Consider the following 7,973-nt stretch of genomic DNA (forward strand, 5'->3'; position numbering starts at 1 on the left):
ATTTGTGTGTGCGTGTGTGTGTACAAGAGAGGGAGAGAGAGAATAAAGAGAAGAATGTCAGTTTGTTTAGGCAGAAGCTGCAGAGATATTCCAAAAACAACACAGGGAATGTTATTAGAAGCGGTTGTGATTCTCTCTTTACCCGCACACACACACGCACACACGCGCACATACACAAGCACACACACAAGCACACACGTACACACATGCGTGCCCCCCCCCCCAACACGCGCACACACACGTAAAGCTCAGTTGTCCCACAGTAGACATTGTCGTGTCCAGATCCAATACAGAAAGCCTATACAATGTATCCACACAATGTGGTCGGTCTGGTTAAGCATGCCCGCCTCTCTCAATCCAACTAATCCTATTGCCCACATACAACATACTGTTCATTCATTGAATCATTGTTTACTGTACTTCACTGCTGGATTTAAAGGATGTCTCAGTTCCAGTTCACCTGTGTGGGAACTGTTTCGAAGGCTGTGGTAACGTCAGCGTGATTGCTTCAGTTAAAGAGCAGACATTATGTCGCCGGTATTTTGACTTGTCGGCACTCATGTCTTAGAAGACGGCAATGTGTCCTTAATGTCAGTGACATTAACTAAATTGTGTTCAGCGGTGACGGATGTTAATTATGGGATGCCTTGACTGTGCATGAATGAGGGGAGAAGTCCTCTTTTAAATATTTGCTTGTGAACAGTGAACGATTTCAAGAGAGATGGAACAAGCAAGAGAGAAAGAAAAAAGAAGGGAGTTTGAAAGAGAGAGAGAGAGAGAGAGAGAGAGAGAGAGAGAGAGAGAGAGAGAGCATAAATATGTCTGTATGTGCATGAGTAATCATGCGCACACGTGAGTATGCATGCGCACACATTTGTAGTTGTACATGTCTGCTTGTATGTATATATGTATACTGTGTTGTACTGTATGTTTGCTTTGGCAACATTTGAATGACCTCTTGACATGCCAATAAAGGTCTTGAAATGGAATCGAATAAGGAAAAGAGAGAGTGAACTCATCGGAAATCAGCTCCACATGCTGGCTCTTGAATATGTGGGTTTCCCCCGTGCTCTGTCTCTCCTTATCACTCTCTCTGTCTTTGTCTCTCGTCGTTCTAACAGAAAGGTGTAAAGGAATGAAATGAGCTGTTCTGATCAGATGGTCAGACTCATTTCAGTTGAACTCATGGGTGAGGTCATGGTGAGGCCTGGTTGTTGTCAGTGTGTGTGTCTGTAAGTGTGTGTGTCACACTTCCCTGTCATATTTCCTGATGGTCAGGCTAGCAGTGACTCAACACATCTCTCTGTCTCTATCTCTTTCTCCATGTTATGTGGAGGGAGATATTTGTATTGTTCGTGGATGTTTTAGAATTTATTTTACGTGTTTGTTTTTGTTTGTCCTTTCTGAACAATGTTGCTATATGCCATTTTTTGTCCACTCTCAGCTGTCTTTGAAGGAACCATAAATATGTTAAGAAATCTCTATTTCTCTCTCTCCCCCCCTCTCTCTCTTTCTCTGTTCAAATGTCATATTGTGAAACGTTGACATTCCAAAAAGTTCTGTTCTGAAGAACTCAGTGGAAGCCTGTGGAAGCTTGAAGTGACAGGTGTGTGACGGTGTGCTGGTCATTCTATGCCCAGCTGTATATAGAATGGAAACTCTGAGGTCATCATCAGAGGTCAGAGGTTAGAGGAACCTTCTAGATCATCATCAGATGACCATCTGTGAGATATCAACCCCTCCTACACACAAACATACACACACACACTCACATCCCTCCTCCTCCGCAGGTCAGAGGAACAATAGAGTTCTATGTTATGATATGATGGTAGTGTGTCTCCGAGGAACCATTAGAGGGCCTGTTATGAATACTGGTCTTCATAAAGAGTGGCCAGGAGAACGATCATCAACACCCAGCTGTCTTGAAGGAGAGGAGAGAAGTGTAGGGAAAATGAGAGGAGAGCGGGGAGAGGAGAGTGGGGGGGGGGGGGGGGGGGTGCGCGTTTTTGATCTATTGTTTGAAAAAATTGGAGACCACCTCTGTGTTTGTGTGTATGTGTGTGTGAGAGACAGAGAGGAAGAGAGTTGTGTCAGTGTGTGTAGGTGTGTGGGGTATTTTTGCATTGAACAGGGGGATTGAAGCATGAGAAATGTGGAAAGATGAAATCATGAGAGGAGCCCCCGGGAGGGGAGGAGGAGAGGAGGAGAGGAGGAGAGGAGGAGAGGAGGAGAGGAGGAGAGGAGGAGAGGAGGAGAGGAGGAGAAGGAGGAGAGGAGGAGAAGGAGCTGGAGTAGAATATGCGCATCAGGGAAAGGGACATTTGGAGGTCGCTTTGGATGAAAGTGTCTGTTGCAAATGAATAAAATGTCAAATACAAAATAGAAGTTAAAAAAGTCAAACGAGAGGAAGAGGGGGGGGGGGGTAAGGGGGGTCAGGATGAGGAGAGGGCAGGTGAGTAAAGGAGGGCAGGAGGGGATGAGGGGAGGAGGAGAGGAGAGGGAGGAGAGTGGGGGCTGGGGGGGGGGGCAGGGGGGAAGGGAGGAGAGACAAAGTATCAAGGCGGGGGTGGGAACTCCAGGGGAATTCTGGTATGGTTGTCCACCCTCGCAACCCAATTCAACTCATGTTGCACGGGATGCATTACCGCAGCACGGCCCCCGTTATCAAACACAGCTTGTCTTCATGCGTGCAGGCGTGTGTGGCTGTGTGTCTGTGTGTGTGCCTTCTCCAGTCGTCTCATCGTTTGCCGATTGACCGTTGCAGGTCTTGTCACAAACCAGGTGTAGAACTCAGGTGTAGCCCAGCTATAATTGAGGTAAATTACAGATGGAAAATCACATGCTTTCGGTGATCCATACAAACTGGATGGCCATCTCTCTTTGTTCTCCATTTTTCTCTCTCTGTCTTTCTTTCTCTTTCCCTCGCGCCCTTCTCTACTCCTCCTCCCCACCCTCTCCCTCTCTACTGTCCTTCCAGTTTTATTGCTAACTCAGGGCGTCGGTGCCAGACAGGAAACTACAATAAGGTGACTCTGGGAGAACGTGCCTCTCGGTTTTCTTTACAGAAAAATACAACAAGCATGACAGACCCAATACACACATGGAAATCTACATACCTACACACAAACGTGCATAAACAAACACACAGACTTGCGAAGGCACACACGCACAGGTCTTGCACACACACACACCCACACATAAACACACCCAGACATGCGCACACACACACACTCGAGTACAGAAGGCTTCATCCCCACTGCTCCAGTCCTGGCCTCCGAGCCTTGGTCTGGACACCAGCCAGTCACAGTTTGCCCTGAGGCGTCAGCTAAGCTAATAATGGGACAGGCTTAGAGTTGGCAGTGACCTATGCGAGATCTGCGTGCTGAATCGGGGCTGTTTGTCCTGCCATAACGAGTCCCATCTTCCTCTTCTTGGGACTTAACCAGGCAGCATGTCTCCTCCACCTCTGCCTTAATCAAACATGGCTGATCTCCTGAGACAGCAGACTTACCTGAGATTGGTGACACACACGTGAAAGTAACTGTGATGCTCACCTGGACCATGTAAGCTGTCACTCCCATGATTGGACCTGCCAAGTGCCAGTAGACATTTGTGTGTGTATGTGTGTGTGTGTGTGGGTGTGTTTGTGGTGTATGTGTGTGTATGTCATAAAAATGGATCTTTAAAAGGGCATAGAAAGGGGAGTTCTGTTTGTAGAGGGAGGTGGTATCTGATATGAAAGTGAGTATTGAGCAACAAGTTACGGTATTTGTGTGTGGGGTGCTAAGGGGTGTGTTTGTGTGCGTGTGGTGTGTGTGTGTGTGGTGTGTGTATGTGTGTGTGTAGGCAAGAAAGGGAGACCGAGAGTGAGAAGGATATATTGTGTGTGTGTGTGTGGTGTGTGTGTGTGTGTGTGTAAGCAAGAAAGGGAGACCGAGAGTCAGAAGGATGTATTGTGTGTGTGTGTGGTGTGTGTGTGTGTGTGTGTGTAAAACAGAGAGAGAGACAGAGAGTGTGTGTGCTAAATCACCTTCCTCCATTGATAAGGATTCAAAAACATTTCACCACTCCAGATCAATAGAGTATGGTTCTTACTCAAATGTGAGCACACAAACTGTCCAGATTAGTGGTTTACAGACATATTTACAGAGACATTATCTGATGGCCAGAAGAGTAATTGGTTTGTACTTTGAGCTCAATGTATATTCATGTAGTTCCACATGGAGAAGGTTGTTTTGGTGCTTCGTCGCAATGAACTTGTTCAATTATTGCTGAACTTCAAAATGTCAGTAAGGGTTAAAGTCAATAACAAGCTAATCACTGGTGTTGTTTGGGTTCTTGGAAAAGGCCCTGTTTCTTGGAGAAGAGAGTATTGTCCTGTTGTGAAAGACAGAATCAATAGAACAAACCTGCTTTTGGAAGGTTTCACTTTGCATTCTACAGTACTTCTGAGTTCGGACTTCTGATTCTGAGTCAGGTAGATACTCTTATACTAACAACCTACTCACTCATCAAAGAGAGGCTGCCTGCCTGCCTGCCTGCCTGCCTGCCTGCCTGCCTGCCTGCCTGCCTGCCTGCCTGCCTGCCTGCCTGCCTGTCTGCCTGTCTGCCTGTCTGTCTGTCTGTCTGTCTGTCTGTCTGTCTGTTCATCCATTTGTTAGTCTGTCCAGGGTCCCTGTTGTTGCTGAGTGGGTGGTCTGGACTGAGAGAGTAGCACTGGAAACCTCACACCAACACGCACATACACCACACACACACACACACACACACACACTGACACACATACACACACACACACACACACACACACACACACAGCGCTACAAACATCCCACTGACATAGCCAAAGAGCTCCAGGAAGCCTTCTTCCAGATGTGTGACATTAATTACTTGAACCTAAACATAAACCGGTAGCTCTCACTGTGTGTGTGTAGTCGTGCATGTGAATGAGAGAGAGAGATATGGGTTTTTATGGTGTGTGTTTGTGTGTATGTGTGTTGTGTGTGTGAACGAGAGAAATAGAGAGAATGTGAGATATCGTTTTTTTATGGTAGGTTATAATGCTGTTTAAAAGCATTAGTTAAACGGGTGAGAAAGTCCAACCACAAAGTATGTTTCTCAGGACAGTATTCCTGTCAGGCCAGGGGGGAGTTGACCTGCTCCTGCTCTAGCTGAGAACATTCTCAATGACTCAGATTTTCAAAAAGCTCTGAAGAAGAAAACGGATTCATCACTTCATAAAGATCACTCTCTCCCTCGATCTTCCTCCGCCACTTAAAATCCCCCCTTAATCTGTCATGTTCTTCCTCTTCTTCTCTCCCTCCATCTACCCCCGTCTCTCTCCCTGCCTCCCTCTCTCTCTCCTTCCTCTCCTACGCTCCTCCGTGCTGTCGCCCAGCCCTAGTGTCAGGAAGCCCAGGGGTTGTCAGCTCTGATTGATCCAGGATGGGATCAGCAGGTTATGAGAACATTCTGCTGTTTCCACCTCCGACCCCCGACCTCCGGGGGTGGTACGCTCCCTGTACATTCAAACAATACCTCCGGACCGGCCCACTGTGGGGGTGAGAGGGGGATTCATTTAATGGAGTGAGCGAAAAGGAGGAGAGGTGTAGGAGGATGTCTCAGGAGAGAGGAAGTCTCTGATTGGGTCCTGCCGGAGATCCTATTGTTTATATTGCTTTTCTCTCTCTCTCTTTCTCTCCATCTGTCTTTCCCTCTCTCTCTCCTACTCCTTTTCTTGAGCTCCTTTTTACATCTCTCTTCTGACATCTGAGGTGTATTACATCCAGTCAGGGTCAAGCTTATGATTCAAACCAAGAACATATGTTGTGTGTGAGTGTGAGAGTTTGTGTGTCTGTGTGTGTGTGTGTGTGTATAAGGGGAGGGGGAATTCCCCATCTTTCACTCTACTGAAGGATGGAAGGAGAATTTGTTTTTGTTTTTCATTGTTCCCTGATCTGATATCACACAGAACACTGTTGTTGCTCAGCATGGCTCCTCAAATCCCTCAAAGGAGAGAGAGAAGAGGTCATTAATCTTGAACAGCACACACTTGAACAAATACTGAACATCACTTTTCCTGGACAGACCGTTGTGTCCGTCCTTAGATTTACAACACCCACCTGAACCTGTGTGTTTGTCTCTGTGTCACTCAGCTCTGTGGAGTAACTACAGAACTTGCTAGTGAGATGGTGACAAACCAAACACAAGCCAGCAAACTGGAAAGTCAACTTGATTTTATTAAGATTTATTTAACTCAGTTGAATTACACAACTATTGTCTTTGAGAGATTATTTTTCTTTTAACAAATGGAATCTACAAATAACTGGTTCAATTTTGTAATTACAATAAAAAACAATAGCATCAAAATATCTTTTGCAAAAAAAAATATAAACTCAATCACTTTGGATGCAGGGCAGTTTATACATTTGCCCGTTTGTTACAAAAAAAATATGAGAAAAAATAAACAAAAAACATAAACAAATCAAGCCAGATGCTTTTACGTATGTACATATTTACATTAAGGCATTTCAGTTGGAGAGAGAGCGGAGAGGATCACAGCCCACCTCACTAGCACGAGCCAATAAATAGGAAGAGCTGAACACAACCGCAAGTACAGTAATACACCCTGTATGTTCTAGAAATGAGGAGTCCTGAGCTCTGGGCTCATCTCTTGTCTGTCTGACGGACTTCCGTGTTCTAGAATGAGTCCTCTGTTCAAGTTTGAATGGTGCGAGTCAAAACACTGTGTCCATTCTAGTCCCAACCTACTTCCTAAAGGAGGAGGAAGAGGAGCATGCAGTTCACGGGTAATGATGAAGATGGCGATCGCAGTGCTCTGGGTATCAGATGAGCCAAATCACATATTTTGACGAGTTCTAGTGCAAATTAAGAGATTTTCACAATCCTGTTTGTCATTTCAGTTCAACAAACATGGAGGCGCGAACAGATTCGTCTCTGCAGGGGTGCTGGGTCAAGTGCTTTCTGTGTATGTAAGTCAGTGAATGAAATAGAGCTGTTATCTACCGGCAAGTGTGCGTCTGTAAGTGTGTGCGTGTGTATATATATATGTGTGTGTGTGTGTGATTCCTGTAGGGTGTGGTTCTGGTTAAAGGGTTGACATCCCCGTCATCCTCAGACTGGTATCTTGCTGAACCTGTCCTACTCACCATGTACCGACATAATGTTAGGTGAATGGTTAAGCGCTAGGAGTGTGTGTGTGTGTGTGCTAGTTCTGGTGTCTCTTCATGTGCAGGGCCAGATGGTCGGAACGCGAGAAGCTACGGCTACACACGGAGCACTGGAAGGGCTTGGCGCCTGTGTGCTTCCTGTAGTGACGGGTGAGCTCATCCGAGCGCGCGAACCGCCAGTCACAGCCCTCCCCAGGTACACCTGTATGGCTTCTCACCTGCAGGAGAGGAGAAAGGAGATGAGGAGGTGAGAGAAGAGGACGAGAGGAGGAGAGAGGAGTGGAGAAAGGGAGAACGGGTTTAGACGGGGGGCCAGACCAGCAGAGCGACACGACTCGGCCTTCATTCAGGTCGCCGTTTCATCCAGTGCATGTGCGAGGGAGAATTAGAAGGAGGGGGAGAAGTGGGTGTTTGTGCCCCATTGGGGGTACAAACACTGCCCACACATGGAAACACACACACCGTTCTCATCCTCTCAGATAATGGATGTTGATGGACCCCAAAGGAGAAAGACCAGATGCATTAGCATCCAATACTGCAGAAAGAGATGGGTGTGTGTGTACATAGGTGTGTTTGGATTCTACTCTCTTTCTTTCTATCATATGACCCTCTTACACACACACACACACACACACACACAACAAACAACACAAACAGTCACAGGGGTGCAGGGCATGGATTAATGGATATGAATCCATTCATATCGTAAAACAAAACCCCATCAGCTCACCGAATGGGAGTCGGATGAAATCTCACTACCACAAACAGAGGGGCACGGACACA

Source organism: Hypomesus transpacificus, chromosome 12, assembly GCF_021917145.1.
Source record: "Hypomesus transpacificus isolate Combined female chromosome 12, fHypTra1, whole genome shotgun sequence".
Lineage (NCBI taxonomy): Eukaryota > Metazoa > Chordata > Actinopteri > Osmeriformes > Osmeridae > Hypomesus > Hypomesus transpacificus.